This window comes from Hyla sarda, chromosome 4, assembly GCF_029499605.1.
Source record: "Hyla sarda isolate aHylSar1 chromosome 4, aHylSar1.hap1, whole genome shotgun sequence".
NCBI lineage: Eukaryota > Metazoa > Chordata > Amphibia > Anura > Hylidae > Hyla > Hyla sarda.
In genome coordinates this window covers 392,190,598-392,212,670 of record NC_079192.1, presented here as the reverse complement: position 1 = coordinate 392,212,670, position 22,073 = coordinate 392,190,598, and the positions used below count along the sequence as shown (strand labels likewise).

The following is a 22,073-nucleotide window of genomic DNA, read 5'->3' as shown; positions in this document are numbered from 1 at the left end:
AATCTCATTATAGGTTTATTTTCGCCCCCCTGAGATCTGCGGTGAGGACACTGGAGGGGGTTCGTTACAATGTGGCGTAAAGCTTTATTGGGTAATATTTGTCAGCCAATCATATTTTGCTAACCAGCATAACCCCGCCCCCTCCCCATTCACCGGCACCCATGTCTTCAGGCCCCTGTAGTAGACACTATCCCCGGGTGTATAATCCCAGTCTCCAGGAGACGTCCAGCAGAACATTCCATTGTATCCCTACAGACATTCTATAGTCTCTATCAATGCTGTCAGCTCAATGATGAAGGATCCAATCTCCTAATGTAGAAAATGAGATAATGCCATCAATTACATTGTCAGGGTAATGCTAATTCCTCTAGATCATAAATATGCCCCCCCAGCCTATGGAGCGATGGTGGAGAAAGGACGGCTGGGACCGAGGGGCACATACATAGCTGGCACATTCATGGACTTCAACCTGCGGACCTCCAGATGTTGCAAAACTACAATTCCCAGCATGCCCGGACAGCCAACGGCTGGGAGTTGTAGTTTTGCAACATCTGGAGGTCCGCAGGTTGAAGAACACTGGACTATGGAGACTGAGCACTGGGCACATACATAGCTGGCACATTCATGGACTATAGAGACTGAGCACTGGGCACATACATAGCTGGCACATTCATGGATTATGGAGACTGAGCACTGGCCACATACATAGCTGGCACATTCATGGATTATGGAGACTGAGCACTGGGCACATACATAGCTGGCACATTCATGGACTATAGAGACTGAGCACTGGGCACATACATAGCTGGCACATTCATGGACTATAGAGACTGAGCACTGGCCACATACATAGCTGGCACATTCATGGACTATGGAGACTGAGCACTGGGCACATACATAGCTGGCACATTCATGGACTATGGAGACTGAGCACTGGGCACATATATAGCTGGCACATTCATGGACTATAGAGACTGAGCACTGGGCACATACATAGCTGGCACATTCATGGACTATGGAGACTGAGCACTGGGCACATACATAGCTGGCACATTCATGGATTATGGAGACTGAGCACTGGGCACATACATAGCTGGCACATTCATGGACTATGGAGACTGAGTACTGGGCACATACATAGCTGGCACATTCATGGACTATGGAGACTGAGTACTGGGCACATACATAGCTGGCACATTCATGGACTATGGAGACTGAGCACTGGGCACATACATAGCTGGCACATTCATGGACTATGGAGACTGAGCACTGGGCACATACATAGCTGGCACATTCATGGACTATGGAGACTGAGCACTGGGCACATACATAGCTGGCACATTCATGGACTATGGAGACTGAGCACTGGGCACATATATAGCTGGCACATTCATGGACTATAGAGACTGAGCACTGGGCACATACATAGCTGGCACATTCATGGACTATGGAGACTGAGCACTGGGCACATACATAGCTGGCACATTCATGGACTATGGAGACTGAGCACTGGGCACATACATAGCTGGCACATTCATGGACTATGGAGACTGAGCACTGGGCACATATATAGCTGGCACATTCATGGACTATAGAGACTGAGCACTGGGCACATACATAGCTGGCACATTCATGGACTATGGAGACTGAGCACTGGGCACATACATAGCTGGCACATTCATGGACTATGGAGACTGAGCACTGGGCACATACATAGCTGGCACATTCATGGACTATGGAGACTGAGCACTGGGCACATACATAGCTGGCACATTCATGGACTATGGAGACTGAGCACTGGGCACATACATAGCTGGCACATTCATGGACTATGGAGACTGAGCACTGGGCACATACATAGCTGGCACATTCATGGACTATGGAGACTGAGCACTGGGCACATACATAGCTGGCACATTCATGGACTATGGAGACTGAGCACTGGGCACATACATAGCTGGCACATTCATGGACTATGGAGACTGAGCACTGGGCACATATATAGCTGGCACATTCATGGACTATGGAGACTGAGCACTGGGCACATACATAGCTGGCACATTCATGGACTATGGAGACTGAGCACTGGGCACATACACAGCTGGCACATTCATGGATTATGGAGACTGAGCACTGGGCACATACATAGCTGGCACATTCATGGACTATGGAGACTGAGCACTGGGCACATACATAGCTGGCACATTCATGGACTATGGAGACTGAGCACTGGGCACATACACAGCTGGCACATTCATGGACTATGGAGACTGAGCACTGGGCACATTGTCAGCCACAAGTTGCTCTCCGGGCAGAGCTGAGTTGATCACTTGGCATCATTCCAATATGTTATTAGTGGTAAACCTCACAACACAACACAACAACAGCTCTGCTACATCTGTACGGGATAAGTTCACCACCATTATTGTGCCAGCACTGCCCGCACAGTCATTTCCAGCACACACATAACAGTCTATTATTTTTCTACCATTCTGTACTGGAAGCCACTGGGCAATATTAGTACCCAACTTTTTGTAGGCTGGCACCCCCTCCTCTTTTGGACAACATTGATATCATATTTTGTTATTATGGTGCGAAGATTACAGGGAGAACCATGCACAGTAAAGATTGTAACCCAATGTAATGCTGGTGGGCACCCTACTCATTGCCTGGCAGTGCTGGCACCACACTAGCTATCAAGTAATACTGGAGAACCACATAACATACATATTGGTACCCCACTTTATGTTGTGTAACACCAATGAAGCAATGCTGGCACCCCACTTACTGAGCACGGGGTTACATTTATCATTAAGCAATACTGGCACCCAACATTATATATTGAGCATTGCTGACATACCCAGTACAGTGTTGGCACCCCACAATGTGGCACTCCAATGAGCAGTGTTGGTACCCCACATGCTATGGTTTAGGGCTGGTACCCCACTTTCTATTGTATCTTGCTTGTACCCTAGTTTTTATTGTATAATGCCGGCACCCAACTATCTATGGTATAATCCTGGCACCCCACTTTATTTGGCATAAATTCAGGCACCCCACGTTCTATGGAATGATCCTGGCATCCCACTTTCTATAGTATAATCCTGGCACCCCACTTTCTATTGTACAACATTGCTAGTACCCTACTTTCTATAGTTTAACACTGGAACCCCATTTTTATGGTACAATGCTGGCACCCCACTTTCTATGCTATAATGCTGGCATCAAACTATCAATGCTATAATGCTGGCACCCCCCCCCCCACAATCTATTGTATAATTGCTGGACCCCACTATCTCATATAATGCTGGAACCTCACTATCTATGGTATAGTCCTGGCACCCCACTATTTATGGTATAATCACTGGCACCCCACTATCTATTGTATAGTCCTGGCACCCCACTATCTATTGTCTAATCACTGACACCCCACTATCTATGGTATTATCGCTGGCACCCCACTATCTATGGTATAATGGCTGGCACCCCACTATCTAAGGTATAATCGCTGGCACCCCACTATCTATGGAAGTGTTTCCCAACTTGGGTGCCTCCAGCTTTTGCAAAACTACAACTCCCAGCATGCCCGGAGAGCCAAAGGCTGTCCGGGCATGCTGGGAGTTGTAATTTTGCAACAGCTGGAGGCACCCTGGTTGGGAAACACTGATCTTTGGTATAATGCTGGCACCCCACTATCTATGGTATAATGTTGGCACCACACTATCTATGGTATAGTCATGGCACCCCACTATGGTATAATGGCTGGCACCCCACCATCTATGGTATAGTCCTGGCACCCCACTATCTATGGTATAATGCTGGCACCCCACCATCTATGGTATAGTCCTGGCACCCCACTATCTATGGTATAGTCCTGGCACCCCACTATCTATGGTATAGTCCTGGCACCCCACTATCTATGGTATATGGTATAATGCTGGCACCCCACTATTTATGGTATATGGTATAGTCCTGGCACCCCACTATATATGGTATAATGCTGGCACCCCACTATCTATGGTATAATGCTGGCACCCCACTATCTATGGTATATGGTATAGTCCTGGCACCCCACTATCTATGGTATAATGTCTGGCACCCCACTATCTATGGTATAATGCTGGCACCCCACTATCTATGGTATAATGCTGGCACCCCACTATCTATGGTATAATGCTGGCACCCCACTATCTATGGTATAATGCTGGCACCCCACTATCTATGGTATAATGCTGGCACCCCACTATCTATGGTATAATGCTGGCACCCCACTATCTATGGTATAATGCTGGCACCCCACTATCTATGGTATAATGCTGGCACCCCACTATCTATGGTATAATGCTGGCACCCCACTATCTATGGTATAATGCTGGCACCCCACTATCTATGGTATAATGCTGGCACCCCACTATCTATGGTATAATGTCTGGCACCCTACCATCTGCACCCCACTATGTATGGTATAATGCTGGCACCCCACCATGGTGTAATCGCTGGCACCCCACTTGCATTCACAGATGAATCCTTAACTTCAGATTGCCCATGCCCCAGTTTCTGGTGCCAGGTGCCAGTTGCATGCCACAGATGGATCAGTAAGGACAAGCTCGGATTACTAATGATGCCAGGCGACCCCCCGGACCACGGCACCGGTGCCCGCGGATAAATGACATGCACCCACTAGTGCCAGTTGCGGTGGTCATGCCCAGATGTGGGTGCCAGCACGGAGCTGCCTGTGTCTCCCCAGTGTACCAGTGATGCCCACAGCGGGGAGGCTCAGTACTCACCCCGATGCCCGCTCTCCTGTCTAGGGTTCGTCTATCCAGAAGCAGCGGCCAGAGGCTCCGGGAAAGTCCATGAGTAGCCCGGGAGCAGGACGGCCTCTGATCAGTCAGCATTCCCTCTCCTCTCCTCCTCCTCCTCCCGGTCCTCCTCCTCCTCCTCCTCCTCGGCTCCCCCTCCCCTCACCCTGTACAGTCCTCCTCACTGTCCTGCACACTCCGGGTCCCTCTCCTCACTGTCTCCTCATCCCTCATGTGTCTCCTCAGTCTATAGGATTGGATTATATAGGATCTCACATTATATTTACACATCACATCCAAAGTTTTATTACTCAGGAAAAAACAACGAAATATGTCACATGGTAAAATGCCCATGTTTTGTATAAAAGAATCCCCTTTCTATATATTGTTATGATCTCTGAGGTGTATTCATTCATTATACAGGAGGAGGTGTGTGCACATCTAAGCCCTCCTCCCACCACACAACAGGGGAACTATTTTATGTTACCCCATAAAACAAACACTGCCTATTCCTACCCAGTCTCATTGTGCCCCCCACAAAGTAACAATGCCCTCCTTTGTGATTTTATCTCAACATCACCCCCCCACCACACACAAAGACTGTTTATTGCCCCCTTAGTGTCCCTCAAACTGTTTATGCCCTCCTTAGTGTTCCCCCACAGTATAATGCCCTCCTTAGTGTTCCCCACACAGTATAATGCCCTCCTTAGTGTTCCTCACACAGTATTATGCCCTCCTTAGTGTTCCTCACACAGTATTAGGCCCTCCTTAGTGTTCCTCACACAGTATTATGCCCTCCTTAGTGTTCCCCACACAGTATAATGCCCTCCTTAGTGTTCCCCACACAGTATAATGCCCTCCTTAGTGTTCCTCACACAGTATTATGCCCTCCTTAGTGTTCCCCCACAGTATAATGCCCTCCTTAGTGTTCCCCACACAGTATAATGCCCTCCTTAGTGTTCCCCACACAGTATAATGCCCTCCTTAGTGTTCCCCACACAGTATAATGCCCTCCTTAGTGTTCCCCACACAGTATAATGCCCTCCTTAGTGTTCCCCACACAGTATAATGCCCTCCTTAGTGTTCCCCACACAGTATAATGCCCTCCTTAGTGTTCCCCACACAGTATAATGCCCTCCTTAGTGTTCCTCACACAGTATAATGCAATCCCTAGTGTTCCCCACACAGTATAATGCCCTCCTTAGTGTTCCCCACACAGTATAATGCCCTCCTTAGTGTTCCCCACACAGTATAATGCCCTCCTTAGTGTTCCCCACACAGTATAATGCCCTCCTTAGTGTTCCCCACACAGTATAATGCCCTCCTTAGTGTTCCCCACACAGTATAATGCCCTCCTTAGTGTTCCTCACACAGTGTAATGCCCTCCTTAGTGTTCCTCACACAGTATAATGCCCTCCTTAGTGTTCCCCACACAGTGTTATGTCCTCCTTAGTGTTCCCCACGCAATATAATTCCCTCCTTAGTGTTCCCCACACAGTGTTATGCCCACCTTAGTGTTCCCCACACAGTATTATGTCCTCCTTAGTGTTCCTCACACAGTATAATGCCCTCCTTAGTGTTCCCCACGCAGTATTATGCCCTCCTTAGTGTTCCTCACACAGTATTATGCCCTCCTTAGTGTTCCCCCACACAGTATAATGCCTTCCTTAGTGTTCCTCACACAGTATTATGCCCTCCTTAGTGTTCCTCACACAGTATTATGCCCTCCTTAGTGTTCCTCACACAGTATTAGGCCATCCTTAGGGTTCCCCACACAGTATAATGCCCTCCTTAGTGTTCCTCACACAGTATAAAGCCCTCCTTAGTGTTCCCCACACAGTATAATGCCCTCCTTAGTGTTCCTCACACAGTATAATGCCCTCCTTAGTGTTCCTCACACAGTATAATGCCCTCCTTAGTGTTCCTCACATAGTATAATGCCCTCCTTAGTGTTCCTCACACAGTGTTATGCCCTCCTTAGTGTTCCCCACACAATATAATGCCCTCCTTAGTGTTCCTCACACAGTATAATGCCCTCCATAGTGTTCCCCACACAGTGTTGTGCCCTCCTTAGTGTTCCCCACACAGTGTTATGCCCTCCTTAGTGTTCCCCACACAGTATAATGCCCTCCTTAGTGTTCCCCACACAGTATAATGCCCTCCTTAGTGTTCCCCACACAGTGTTATTCCCTCCTTAGTGTTCCTCACACAGTATTAGGCCCTCCTTAGTGTTCCCCACATAGTATAATGCCCTCCTTAGTGTTTCTCACACAGTATTATGCCCTCCTTAGTGTTCCTCACACAGTATAATGCCCTCCTTAGTGTTCCCCACACAGTATAATGCCCTCCTTAGTGTTCCCCACACAGTATAATGCCCTCCTTAGTGTTCCTCACATAGTATTATGCCCTCCTTAGTGTTCCCCCACACAGTATTAGGCCCTCCTTAGGGTTCCCCACACAGTATAATGCCCTCCTTAGTGTTCCTCACACAGTATAATGCCCTCCTTAGTGTTCCCCACACAGCATAATGCCCTCCTTAGTGTTCCTCACACAGTGTTATGCCCTCCTTAGTGTTCCCCACACAGTATAATGCCCTCCTTAGTGTTCCCCACACAGTATAATGCCCTCCTTAGTGTTCCCCACACAGTGTTATTCCCTCCTTAGTGTTCCTCACACAGTATTAGGCCCTCCTTAGTGTTCCCCACATAGTATAATGCCCTCCTTAGTGTTCCTCACACAGTATTATGCCCTCCTTAGTGTTCCTCACACAGTATAATGCCCTCCTTAGTGTTCCCCACACAGTATAATGCCCTCCTTAGTGTTCCTCACATAGTATTATGCCCTCCTTAGTGTTCCCCCACACAGTATTAGGCCCTCCTTAGGGTTCCCCACACAGTATAATGCCCTCCTTAGTGTTCCTCACACAGTATAATGCCCTCCTTAGTGTTCCCCACACAGTATAATGCCCTCCTTAGTGTTCCTCACACAGTATAATGCCCTCCTTAGTGTTCCCCACACAATATAATGCCCTCCTTAGTGTTCCTCACACAGTATAATGCCCTCCATAGTGTTCCCCACACAGTGTTATGCCCTCCTTAGGGTTCCCCACACAGTATAATGCCCTCCTTAGTGTTCCCCACACAGTGTTATGCCCTCCTTAGTGTTCCTCACACAGTATTATGCTCTCCTTAGTGTTCCTCACCCAGTATTATGCCCTCCTTAGTGTTCCTCACACAGTATTAGGCCCTCCTTAGTGTTCCCCACATAGTATAATGCCCTCCTTAGTGTTCCTCACACAGTATAATGCCCTCCTTAGTTTTCCCCACACAGTATAATACCCTCCTTAGTGTTCCCCACACAGTATAATGCCCTCCTTAGTGTTCCCCACACAGTATAATGCCCTCCTTAGTGTTCCTCACACAGTATAATGCCCTCCTTAGTGTTCCCCACACAGTATAATGCCCTCCTTAGTGTTCCTCACACAGTGTAATGCCCTCCTTAGTGTTCCTCACACAGTATAATGCCCTCCTTAGTGTTCCCCACACAGTGTTATGTCCTCCTTAGTGTTCCCCACGCAATATAATTCCCTCCTTAGTGTTCCCCACACAGTGTTATGCCCACCTTAGTGTTCCCCACACAGTATTATGTCCTCCTTAGTGTTCCTCACACAGTATAATGCCCTCCTTAGTGTTCCCCACGCAGTATTATGCCCTCCTTAGTGTTCCTCACACAGTATTATGCCCTCCTTAGTGTTCCCCCACACAGTATAATGCCTTCCTTAGTGTTCCTCACACAGTATTATGCCCTCCTTAGTGTTCCTCACACAGTATTATGCCCTCCTTAGTGTTCCTCACACAGTATTAGGCCATCCTTAGGGTTCCCCACACAGTATAATGCCCTCCTTAGTGTTCCTCACACAGTATAATGCCCTCCTTAGTGTTCCCCACACAGTATAATGCCCTCCTTAGTGTTCCTCACACAGTATAATGCCCTCCTTAGTGTTCCTCACACAGTGTTATGCCCTCCTTAGTGTTCCCCACACAATATAATGCCCTCCTTAGTGTTCCTCACACAGTATAATGCCCTCCATAGTGTTCCCCACACAGTGTTGTGCCCTCCTTAGTGTTCGCCACACAGTGTTATGCCCTCCTTAGTGTTCCCCACACAGTATAATGCCCTCCTTAGTGTTCCCCACACAGTATAATGCCCTCCTTAGTGTTCCCCACACAGTGTTATTCCCTCCTTAGTGTTCCTCACACAGTATTAGGCCCTCCTTAGTGTTCCCCACATAGTATAATGCCCTCCTTAGTGTTTCTCACACAGTATTATGCCCTCCTTAGTGTTCCTCACACAGTATAATGCCCTCCTTAGTGTTCCCCACACAGTATAATGCCCTCCTTAGTGTTCCCCACACAGTATAATGCCCTCCTTAGTGTTCCTCACATAGTATTATGCCCTCCTTAGTGTTCCCCCACACAGTATTAGGCCCTCCTTAGGGTTCCCCACACAGTATAATGCCCTCCTTAGTGTTCCTCACACAGTATAATGCCCTCCTTAGTGTTCCCCACACAGTATAATGCCCTCCTTAGTGTTCCTCACACAGTGTTATGCCCTCCTTAGTGTTCCCCACACAGTATAATGCCCTCCTTAGTGTTCCCCACACAGTATAATGCCCTCCTTAGTGTTCCCCACACAGTGTTATTCCCTCCTTAGTGTTCCTCACACAGTATTAGGCCCTCCTTAGTGTTCCCCACATAGTATAATGCCCTCCTTAGTGTTCCTCACACAGTATTATGCCCTCCTTAGTGTTCCTCACACAGTATAATGCCCTCCTTAGTGTTCCCCACACAGTATAATGCCCTCCTTAGTGTTCCCCACACAGTATAATGCCCTCCTTAGTGTTCCTCACATAGTATTATGCCCTCCTTAGTGTTCCCCCACACAGTATTAGGCCCTCCTTAGGGTTCCCCACACAGTATAATGCCCTCCTTAGTGTTCCTCACACAGTATAATGCCCTCCTTAGTGTTCCCCACACAATATAATGCCCTCCTTAGTGTTCCTCACACAGTATAATGCCCTCCTTAGTGTTCCCCACACAATATAATGCCCTCCTTAGTGTTCCTCACACAGTATAATGCCCTCCATAGTGTTCCCCACACAGTATAATGCCCTCCTTAGTGTTCCTCACACAGTATAATGCCCTCCTTAGTGTTCCCCACACAATATAATGCCCTCCTTAGTGTTCCTCACACAGTATAATGCCCTCCATAGTGTTCCCCACACAGTGTTATGCCCTCCTTAGTGTTCCCCACAAAGTGTTATGCCCTCCTTAGGGTTCCCCACACAGTATAATGCCCTCCTTAGTGTTCCCCACACAGTGTTATGCCCTCCTTAGTGTTCCTCACACAGTATTAGGCCCTCCTTAGTGTTCCCCACATAGTATAATGCCCTCCTTAGTGTTCCTCACACAGTATTATGCCCTCCTTAGTGTTCCCCACACAGTATAATGCCCTCCTTAGTGTTCCTCACACAGTATTATGCCCTCCTTAGTGTTCCCCACACAGTATAATGCCCTCCTTAGTGTTCCTCACACAGTATTATGCCCTCCTTAGTGTTCCCCCACACAGTACAATGCCCTCCTTAGCGTTCCTCACACAGTATAATGCCCTCCTTAGTGTTCCCCAGAGGATATAATGTCCCCTTAGTGGTTTTTACACAGTATAATGCGCCATAGTGCCCCCCCAACACACAGAATAATGCCCCCTTATCCTCCCACACACCCACACACACACACCCACACAGAATAATGCCCTCTTATCCTCACACACACACACACACACACACACACACACGCAGAATAATGCCCTCTTAGTGCTTTCCACACAGTCCACACAGTATAATGCCCTTTAAGTGGTTTCCACACAGTATGCACCTGACACAGTACAACTAGTACACCTCACAAAGTATATTTTCGCCTCCAGTGGCCCCCAAATAGTATAATGCTACCTTAGTAGATTCCCTAACCCCCTCTGCCATAGTTGGAGATGAATATCTGTGGTGTATGGCATACCTATACAAAATATGTGGACAATTGTCTGCGTGACCAAGTTTTTTCCTTTTCTTCTTGTGCACACATATGACAATGGAGGCTTTTTTTTTTTTTTGTATTTTTTTCATGTGGGCTTTTTTTTTTCTTTTTGAATACTTAATTGGTGGTTATAAATGTAGACATATGTACTGCCTGGTGCACCCCAATCCACACATGAGTCCCAAGTAAAGCACAAAATCTATACTCTTTAATCTACAGGGTGGGCCATTTATATGGATAGGCCTTAATAAAATTGGAATGGTTGGTGATATTAACTTCCTTTTTGTGGCACATTAGTATATGTGGGGGGGGGAGAAACTTTTCAAGATGGGTGGTGACCATGGCGGCCATTTTGAAGTCGGCCATTTTGAATCCAACTTCTGTTTTTTCAATAGGAAGAGAGTCATGTGACACATCAAACTTATTGGGAATTTCACAAGAAAAACAATGATGTGCTTGGTTTTAACATAACTTTATTCTTTCATGAGTTATAAACAAGTTTCTGACCACTTATAAAATGTGTTCAATGTGCTGCCCATTGTGTTGGATTGTCAATGCAACCCTCTTCTCCCACTCTTCACACACTGATAGCAACACTGCAGGAGAAATGCTAGCACAGGCTTCCAGTATCCGTATACACTGCTATATACTAATATATACACCGCAGGAGAAATGCTAGCACAGGCTTCCAGTATCCGTATACACTGCTATATACTAATATATACACCGCAGGAGAAATGCTAGCTCAGGCTTCCAGTATCCGTATACACTGCTATATACTAATATATACACCGCAGGAGAAATGCTAGCACAGGCTTCCAGTATCCGTAGTTTCAGGTGCTGCAGAATGGGCAAAATAAAAATTTGAACAGGACCCTCAGTTTCCGCAAAAGATTTTGTTCAGTGATGAGGAAACTTTTATGTGAATGGTGAAGTTAACAAACAAAACCACCGCTATTGGTCTGACACTAACCCACATTGGATAGATCCCTCCAAGACTGTTGGAACACAAAAATATATGGTATGGTGTGGTATATGGGGTACAAAGATAGTGGGGCCATTCTTCATCAATGGAAACCTCAAGGCCACTGGATATGCGAAATTGCTACATGATGATGTGTTTCCCTATTTATGCACTGAATCTGGCACGTTTCCCTGAGTTTTTCCAGCAAGATGGTGACCACCACATTATGGGTGTCAGGTCCGAGCATTCCTAGATGAACAGTTTCCTGGAAAGTGGATTGGTCGTCGTGGGCCAGTTGAATGGCCCCCAAGGTCTCCTGATCTGACCCCCTTAGACTTTTATCTTTGGAGTCATCTGAAGGCAATTGTCTATGCTGTGAAGATACGAGATGTGCAGCACCTGAAACTACAGATACTGGCAGCCTGTGCTAGCATTTCTCCTGCGGTGTATATAGTAGTATATAGCAGTGTATACGGATACTGGAAGCCTGTGCTAGCATTTCTCCTGCGGTGTATATAGTAGTATATAGCAGTGTATACGGATACTGGAAGCCTGTGCTAGCATTTCTCCTGAGGTGTTGCTATCAGTGTGTGAAGAGTGGAAGAAGAGGGTTGCATTGACAATCCAACACAATGGGCAGCACATTGAACACATTTTATAAGTGGTCAGAAACTTGTAAATAACTCATGAAAGAATAAAGTTACGTTAAAACCAAGCACATCATTGTTTTTCTTGTGAAATTCCCAATAAGTTTGATGTGTCACATGACCCTCTTCCTATTGAAAAAACAAAAGCTGGATTCAAAATGGCCGACTTCAAAATGGCCGCCATGGTCACCACCCATCTTGAAAAGTTTCCCCCCCCCCCCCACATATACTAATGTGCCTAAAACAGGAAGTTAATATCACCAACCATTCCCATTTTAATAAGGTATATCCATATAAATGTCCCACCCTGTGTATCTCAGTAGAGTCGAGCCCTGAGATCTCAGCAGACACTATCAGGGCACCCAGACTTAAGTCCACCATAGCACCCTATAAACCCTCTTACCCCAGGAATGGGAGGGGGTATCAATAAACTGTAAAAAGGTGTCTGATCAGAACACTCTAAACTATTTAATAAAAATAAAATCTATATATTTTTTCAGTTTGGTCACAAGTCGTTTCTAAGTCTTTTCCTCTTGATTTCCATCTTTACCAACATACAGCTCCTCTTTGTTCTGTTTCATCCACCAATAGAGATGAGCAGATTTCCCAAGATTTATTATGTGTCTGATTCTGTGAACATGACTGTTTTAACTCAGAGTTGGATCCTTGTTCAGATTCAGAAGTACCTCAGTTGTCTTGTCGTTGCCATCACAAAATATGTTCTGAAGCGGGGACTCCTGTCAAAGACAGGGGTCCCTGCTTCTGTAAATTACACTGAATGAGGAGGATAGGTGCAGCGCACCTGGCCCAAGGAATGTAGTGAATGGATCTTGTGAAGCATTTAGCACCAGGCCTTTCAGTGTACAGAGGCAAGGACAAAATGAGGAGCCTGGGGAAGCATAGTGCGGAAATCAAGTAAGATTATATGGTATAAACTGTTACTTCTAATTTATTGTTCACATTTTCTATCCCCACCCAACTGAAATATGCTCAATATATTTAAGATGTTAACACCCACTACATTATATATATTTAGTATGTAGTATATGCAGAGACTTTCCGAGCTTCACAAATCTATACGTGGCTTCTTGATAGTAACAAAATAGGTACAGTTTATGTTTGAAACCTTCATTTTGACACATTTGTTACAATTCTATAACATGTTACAGATTGTCTGAGATTTATTGTTTATATGCAGACATGTTATTTTTGTTTTGGTTATATGTCATTTTTATTAGTTCTTTATATTTCTTGAAAATTCAATAAAAATGTATTTGAAACAAAAATGTTCAGATTCTAACAACTCCACATTTTTTGTGAAATTTGGGTGAAATCAAATTTGTGCTGAATGGAGTCGCTCATCTGCATGCACCTACCTCTGATACTTCCTAACTGACTACATCGTTCTCATTTATCTCTAGTTCTTTGTGATTCACTCCATCAACTTCATCAATCTACTGCTTCTCTAGGTTCTCCTCAACTCTCTCCTTATAATATGTCTTCTTCCTAATTCACTTAAACATTTCCTACAACCCCCTCCCCTACTCCTCCATTTTCTATTATCTCCTGTAGTTCCCGATTCACCTCATCAACTCCTACTCTTCCTGATTAATTCTTCCATTTTCTGATATCCTTTGATTCACTCCATCAGTTTCCAGTATGTCTTATTTTCCTGACTGGTTCCTCCATTTCCCATATCTCCTAGATTTCTGATTCTCTCCGTCAACTAGTTACGTCTCCTATCTTCTGCGTCCCACTATTCATATATGGAGGTACTATATACCTGTAGAATATTGATCATAGACTCTCACTTGCCGATTCCTTTACTTATTTTACATTATATATAGATACGGGATACGGCAAAAGTACCTGATGTTAAAGGGAATAAAATATTCACTTAGTAGGTCATTGCTCTTAAGTGATTGGCCATGAGAGGGAACTAAAAAGTGGAGATCAACAGGAACTCAATGAGCAATGGAACATTGGTGTGGGATCAGGAAATGCAGTAATGCATACTTTCTTCACTCAAACTCCACCAGAATTTGTGTGTCCCTTTGGTAATCTAGCTATAGTTAATGGGGTTTTCTCATCTAGATAAGCTTTTCACGTACCATATCAGGGCATCATATAAGAGGTTCTCCAATGGAAAATTGCTCTAATGGTCCTGGTCCAGCCATGTCATACATGGACAACCAATTATTTTAATGTGGCCATGTAATACTATATTTATCCTCTAGTGGCTGCTGCAGGCAAAACAATCAGCCGACAGCAAATCCCCCCTGCAAAATCGTCTGATTGTCCAGGCGCTGATATTAAAGGGGTTGTCTCTTCATGCTTGCCTCTCAGGTTTGGTGGTCTATCTGGCATGAATGGTGCTCCACCTATTAAAATGTACTGTGTCCACCTATATAATATATGCTTTTATAATGTTCTCTTTTTACATCACCTGAATTTTTTTTTCATTCATCAAAAACAGCCCTTACAGGCCATTTCCTGTGATTATATATAGACACCTGTCTAATGTATATTTTATCCATTTTAATACACATTATAATGTACACTACATGAACCTCCATAATAATCACTACACGCACCTCCATAATAATCACTGCACGCACCTCCATAATAATCACTACAACCACCTCCATAATAATCACTACACGCACCTCCATAATAATCACTACACGCACCTCCATAATAATCACTACATGCACCTCCTTAATAATCACTACACGCACCTCCATAATAATCACTACACGCACCTCCATAATAATCACTACACCCACCTCCATAATAATCACTACACGCACCTCCATAATAATCACTACACGCACCTCCATAATAATCACTACACACACCTCCATAATAATCAGTACACGCACCTCCATAATAATCACTACACACACCTCCATAATAATCATTACACGCACCTCCATAATAATCACTACACGCACCTCCATAATAATCACTACACCCACCTCCATAATAATCACTACACGCACCTCCATAATAATCACTACACACACCTCCATAATAATCACTACACGCACCTCCATAATAATCACTACACGCACCTCCATAATAATCACTACACACACCTCCATAATAATCACTACACACACCTCCTTATTTGGACGATGTACTCTACACCCCCTGCCCGGCACATAAATCCATCTTCTATCCTTCTATTCTCCTGTACACTGTTGTGTCCTACTGTTCTCTCCAAGTAATCTCTCTGCCTCTCTGTTTTATTACCTTCCCATCAATTATTCTACCTCCCAGCTAAGGTCATCCCTACTATAGACCCTGTGCCTGCCCTTTACCACCATCTCCATTTTTCCTGTTTGTGTTACTACTTGGTTATTATTGTTATTTTGCTTACACTGCAATGTCACATCTTAAAGGATCCTCCATCCAGTTGTTTTCCTTTCTCGACCTTTCTCGACACAACACCGGTTCAGCCATGGACGTGTCTTTCTATTTCAACTAATGATCCGATTGTCCTAAACATTAGCTTAGTAGATGCAGGGTTTTTCTTTTCTACGCCGGAATGAATCACTTACATTGCATAGGAAACTATAGGTCTAGTACAATTTACAAGGTTGATTAAATGATAATGATCATTGTTTGTTTAAGATATAGGAAACTGCTTGAGCAAGTCATATTTATCTAAAAAATACTAGTTGGTGATCACTAATGCAGTTATTGGAGGAAGGAGATGTCAAAGTAGTCTTTAATGTTTACCTGTCTTTTCAAAAGATTTTTATATACAGCATCTGTATGTTTTTGTTAAATCTGAGAGCTCCCGCTGCTGTTGTTGAGCCCCTGAGAGCCCCTTCCATGGTGCACAGCTATTTTTCATTCTCACTATTTTAGAAAGAGGACAAGGGCTGAGCTGTTTGTCAGTAGAGCACACACACAGGAATTCCTCCCTTACTTCTCTGGCCAATCAAAGAATATGACATGACATAGTTTAATGCCCCACAATGAGCAGTAGTTCTGCGTGGTGGATAAATGCTTATGTCTTTATGTCAGATGAACATGTCTTTATTGTGTGTGTATGATTATACGTATTTTGCCCAATTCTGCTGTTGTTGCCAGGCACAACATAGGATTAATTCACTGTACACACGTGCTACAGAGGTTGCACACGATAGCCAAGTTCCCTTTAAAGGGGTACACCAGCCCTAAGACATCTTATCTTAGGATCTGGGATATGAGGCCTGATCGCGGGGGTCCTGCCACTGGGGACCCCCGCAGTCTTTCATGCAGCACCCCCCTATCATCAGTCTCCGGAGCGAACATTTCTCAGGGTCTGATGAATCACGATCACGGGGCCGAAGTATCGTGACGTCACAGCCCTGCCCCCGTGTGACATCACGCTCTGCCCCCTCAAGGAGTCAGGTGTAGGTAGGTTAAAGTGTGTAAAAGACCCTGCTCATCTGTCCTTAGTTAAAGGGGTACTCCGGTGGAAAACTATATATTTTTTTAAATCAACTGGTGCCAGAAAGTTATACAAATTTGTAATTTACTTCTGTTTAAAATCTTAATCCTTTCAGCAAATCCCCATAGCAAACCTCAATGACACATTATCTTTATTGTGCAGGTCCATACAATTACAGCGATAGCCAATTTATATAGGTTTTGCTTTAATGTATTACCTAAAAATTATATATTTTTGTGAACAAAATTTTTATGCTTAAATTACCGCTTTCTGATCCCTATAACTTTATCATTTTTAAATTTTTCCATATACGGGGCTGTATGAGCCGCGATCTGTAGTTTTATTGGGAACATTTTTGTTTTGATGGGACTTTTTGGTCACTTTTTATTATTTTCTTTCTGGTATATAAAGGGACCAAAAATTAGCAATCCTGGTATTTGGAATTTTTTATGTTTACGCCATTGACCGTGCTGTTTCAATTATGTTATATTTGAATAGTTTGGACATTTGTGCTGGAAACATTCCTCAGAGATTTCGCTCAATATGGACATGATGACATCACACAGTTCCTCTATATGGTCATGATGACATCACACAGTTCCTCTATGTGGACATGATGACATCACACAGTTCCTCCATATGGACTTGATGACATCACACAGTTCCTCTATATGGACATGATGACATCACACAGTTCCTCCATATTGACATGATGACATCCCACAGTTCCTCCATATGGACATGATGACATCGCACAGTTCCTCCATATAGACATGATGACATCACACAGTTCCTCCATATGGACATGATGACATCCCACATTTCCTCCATATGGACATGATGACATCACACATTTCCTCTAAATGGACATGATGACATCCCACAGTTCCTCCATATGGACATGATGACATCACACAGTTCCTCTATATGGACATGATGACATCACACAGTTCCTCTATATGGACATGATGAAATGACACAGTTCCTCTATATGGACATGATGACATCACACAGTTCCTTCATATGGACATAATTACATGGCACAGTTCCTCTATATGGACATGATGACATCACACAGTTCCTCCATATGGACATGATGACATCACACAGTTCCTCCATATGGACATGATGACATCACACAGTTCCTCTATATGGACATGATGACATCACACAGTTCCCCTATATGGACATGATGACATCACACAGTTCCTTCATATGGACATGATGATATCACACAGTTCCTTCATATGGACATGATGACATCACACAGTTCTCCATATGGACATGATGACATCACACAGTTCCTCCATATGGACATGATGACATCACACAGTTCCGCCATATGGACATGATGACATCACACAGTTCTCCATATGGACATGATGACATCACACAGTTCCTCCATATGGACATGATGACATCACACAATTGCTGCAGATTTTGGCTGCACACCATGATGAGAGTCTCCGGTTCCACCACATCCCAGCGGTGATCTATAGGATGAGATCTGGTGACTGTGGAGGCCATTGGAGTCCACTGACCTCATTGTCCTGTATGCGATGATGTCATGTAGCCTCATTGTCCTGTATGGGATGATGTCATGTGACCTCATTGTCCTGAATGAGATGATGTCATGTAACCTCATTGTCCTGTATGAGGTGATGTCATGTGACATGGGGCATTATCCTGCTGGAAGTATCATCAGAAGATGGCTCCACAGTGGTCAGAAAGGGTAATACTTAAAGGGGTACTCCGGTGCTTAGACATCTTATCCCCTATCCAAAGGATAGGGGATAAGATGCCTGATCGCGGGAGTCCCGCCGCAGGGGACCCCCGGGATCTTGCACGCGGCACCCGTTTGTAATTAGTCCCCGGAGCGTGTTTGCTCTGGGTCTGATTACCGGCGACCACACGGCCGGCGGCGTGTGACGTCACGCTCCGCCCCTCAATGCAAGCCTACGGGAGGGGGCGTGATAGCTGTCACGCCCCCTCCCATAGGCTTGCATTGAGGGGCAGAGATCCCGGGGGGCCCCCAGCGGCGAGACTCCTGCGATCAGGCATCTTATCCCCTATCCAAAGGATAGGGGATAAGATGCCTAAGCACCGGAGAACCCCTTTAATACTCAAGTAGGCTGTCATGTTTAAACAATTCTTAACTTAAAGTTGCACTCCACTGCTGCAGGGTTCAAAGCATTATGCTCCGAACGCTGGACAAGGGCTCTGAGGGGGGGGATGTGACATCACGGCCGCGCCTCTCGTTACATCACACCACGCTCCTCAATGCAAGTATATGGGAAGTATACGACCGTCACACCCCCTCCCATAGACTTGCATTGAAGAGGCTTGGCGTGATGTCACAAGGGACGAGGCCTTGACGTCACGACTCCCTCAGCCCACATTCAGCCTTCGGAACTTAATTTTTCGAACGCTGCGGCAGTGTAGTACCCCTTTAATGTTTAAAGTTTGCCAAAAAAATGTCCCCCACACTATTACACCACCACCAGCATGAACCACTGATACAAGGCAGGATAGATCCATGCTTTCATATCGATTATACCAAATTCTGACCCTGCCATCTCCATTTCATAGCTGGAATCCATACTTATCAGAACATACAACATCTTTCCAGTCTTTCATTTTTCAATTTGGGTGACCTGTGTGAATTGTAGCCTCAGTTCCCTGTTCTTAGCTGACCGGAGTGGCACCTGGCGTGGTCTTCTGCTGCTGTAGCCCATCTGCTTCAAGGTTAGATGTGTTGTGTGTTTAGAGATGGTGTTCAGCATACCAGTGGTTACAATATTTGAGTTACTGTTGCCTCTCTGTCATCTGGAATCAGTCTGCCCATTTTGAACTTAAAGGGGGACTCCGGTGGAAAACTTTTTTTTTTTTTTAAATCAACTGGTGCCAGAAAGTTAAAACAGATTTGTAAATTACTTCTATTTAAAAATCTTAATCCTTCCAGTACTTATTAGCTGCTGAATACTACAGAGGAAATTATTTTCTTTTTTGAACACAGTGCTCTCTGCTGACATCATGACCACAGTGCTCTCTGCTGACACCTCTGTACATTTTAAGAACTGTCCAGAGTAGGAGAAAATGGTACGTAGGGTACGTAGAGACCCGAAACGCGTCTTGCCTTTGATGTGCCTGTAAAACTTGTGTTTAATAAATATGGTTTTACTGGAATAAGTACGGATTTTTCGCCTAACTGGAACAGCGCCAAGTTTGGAGTTCTTTTTCCTTGAACCTATATACTTAATATAGTGGCCAATGAGTGTATGTGGCCTATCACATATGTCAGAGATATGGTTCCTTGTGATCCACTTGTGAAGTCTTCTTTTTAGGCTCGTTCTCCTCTGGATGGTTGCACCTGTCCATCTGGTCAATAGACGTCTTATTCTTTCAAATGTCAATACAATATTTTACATAAGAAATAACCTCAGGCTCGGATTCTTGAAAAGCTGCAAATTCACACCAACTTCCAATTCGCCGCGCAAAAAAGCGGAGACAGTATGTGACCCTTGTTGTTCAATGGCTTCTTGTTGTGACAATTCGAGTGTCATATAACCGGCCCAGAGGAGACAGTCATTTGTCTGACAATCTCATCACCTTTGGAAGAAGCAAATTGACATTCATAATATCCAGGTCATAGGGGGCGCTGATGAAGTGGCGCACATAATGGATCACATGCTGGTTAGATAACATGGGGGCGGTCCGGGCTCCGAGATGTCCAGCTGACACGTTGATTACAGGTAACCCAACAGAAACAAAGGACAGACAGCGCTCCGTAGTGTATTAACCAAGGGATGCACTCGGGTAAGACAATATGCATGCTTACCCAAGAAAGTTACACTCCACCAAGTGCAACAATGGTTTAAAGCAGAAAGATAACGAACAACTGCAGCCCTTCCACGTCCGATACAATGTAACCTTGAAAAGGAACCTCCAATATTCGACGGGATAGTAAGGCGCTGACACAGTGGTAAAAAGGGAAGTGACGTTTTAATCACCCATGATGCAACGCGTTTCACAGTACAACTGCTTCATCATGCCTGATAAAGCAGTTGTACTGTGAAACGCGTTGCATCATGGGTGATTAAAACGTCACTTCCCTTTTTACCACTGTGTCAGCGCCTTACTATCCCGTCGAATATTGGAGGCTCCTTTTCAAGATTACATGGTAACCCAACAGGAACATGTAGTGGAGATGTGGTACTATAAGAAGTTATGGTGGGGTAATCTGGGGCATGCATCAGTATTAATCATGTCATCGCTGCCCCACATAACAGTGCCAGCCATATCACTGCCCCACATAACAGTGCCAGCCACATCACTGCCCCACATAACAGTGCCAGCCACATCACTGCCCCACATAACAGTGCCAGCCACATCACTGCCCCACATAACAGTGCCATCCACATCATTGCCCCACATAACAGTGTCAGCCACATCACTGCCCCACATAACAGTGCCATCCACATCATTGCCCCACATAACAGTGCCAGCCACATCACTGCCCCACATAACAGTGCCAGCCACATCATTGCCCCACATAACAGTGCCAGCCACATCACTGCCTCACATAACAGTGTCAGCCACATCACTGCCCCACATAACAGTGCCAGCCACATCACTGCCCCACATAACAGTGCCAGCCATATCACTGCCCCACATAACAGTGCCAGCCAAATCACTGCCTCACATAACAGTGCCAGCCACATCACTGCCCCACATAACAGTGTCAGCCACATCACTGCCCCACATAACAGTGCCAGCCACATCACTGCCCCACATAACAGTGCCAGCCATATCACTGCCCCACATAACAGTGTCAGCCACATCACTGCCCCACATAACAGTGCCAGCCACATCACTGCCCCACATAACAGTGCCAGCCATATCACTGCCTCACATAACAGTGTCAGCCACATCACTGCCCCACATAACAGTGCCAGCCACATCACTGCCCCACATAACAGTGTCAGCCACATCACTGTCCCACATAACAGTGCCAGCCACATCACTGCCCCACATAACAGTGCCAGCCATATCACTGCCCCACATAACAGTGCCAGCCACATCACTGCCCCACATAACAGTGCCAGCCATATCACTGCCCCACATAAC

General features: G+C 45.2%; 1 protein-coding gene across 4 annotated transcripts in view; it reads right to left on the bottom strand.

Annotated features, from left to right (window-relative positions):
* The window catches only part of SGCD (sarcoglycan delta), a 607,498-nt gene extending 602,573 nt beyond the window's left edge, over window positions 1-4,925 (bottom strand). For 3 of the 4 annotated variants that reach the window (XM_056517168.1, XM_056517167.1, XM_056517175.1), the window contains exon 1: window positions 4,788-4,901. The gene's annotated coding sequence lies outside the window, so the exon portion shown is untranslated. Of the gene's footprint in view, window positions 1-4,787 lie in introns of all 4 variants that reach the window. The other variant, XM_056517166.1, reaches the window with a different exon arrangement.
* Window positions 4,926-22,073: the final 17,148 nt, after the last annotated feature.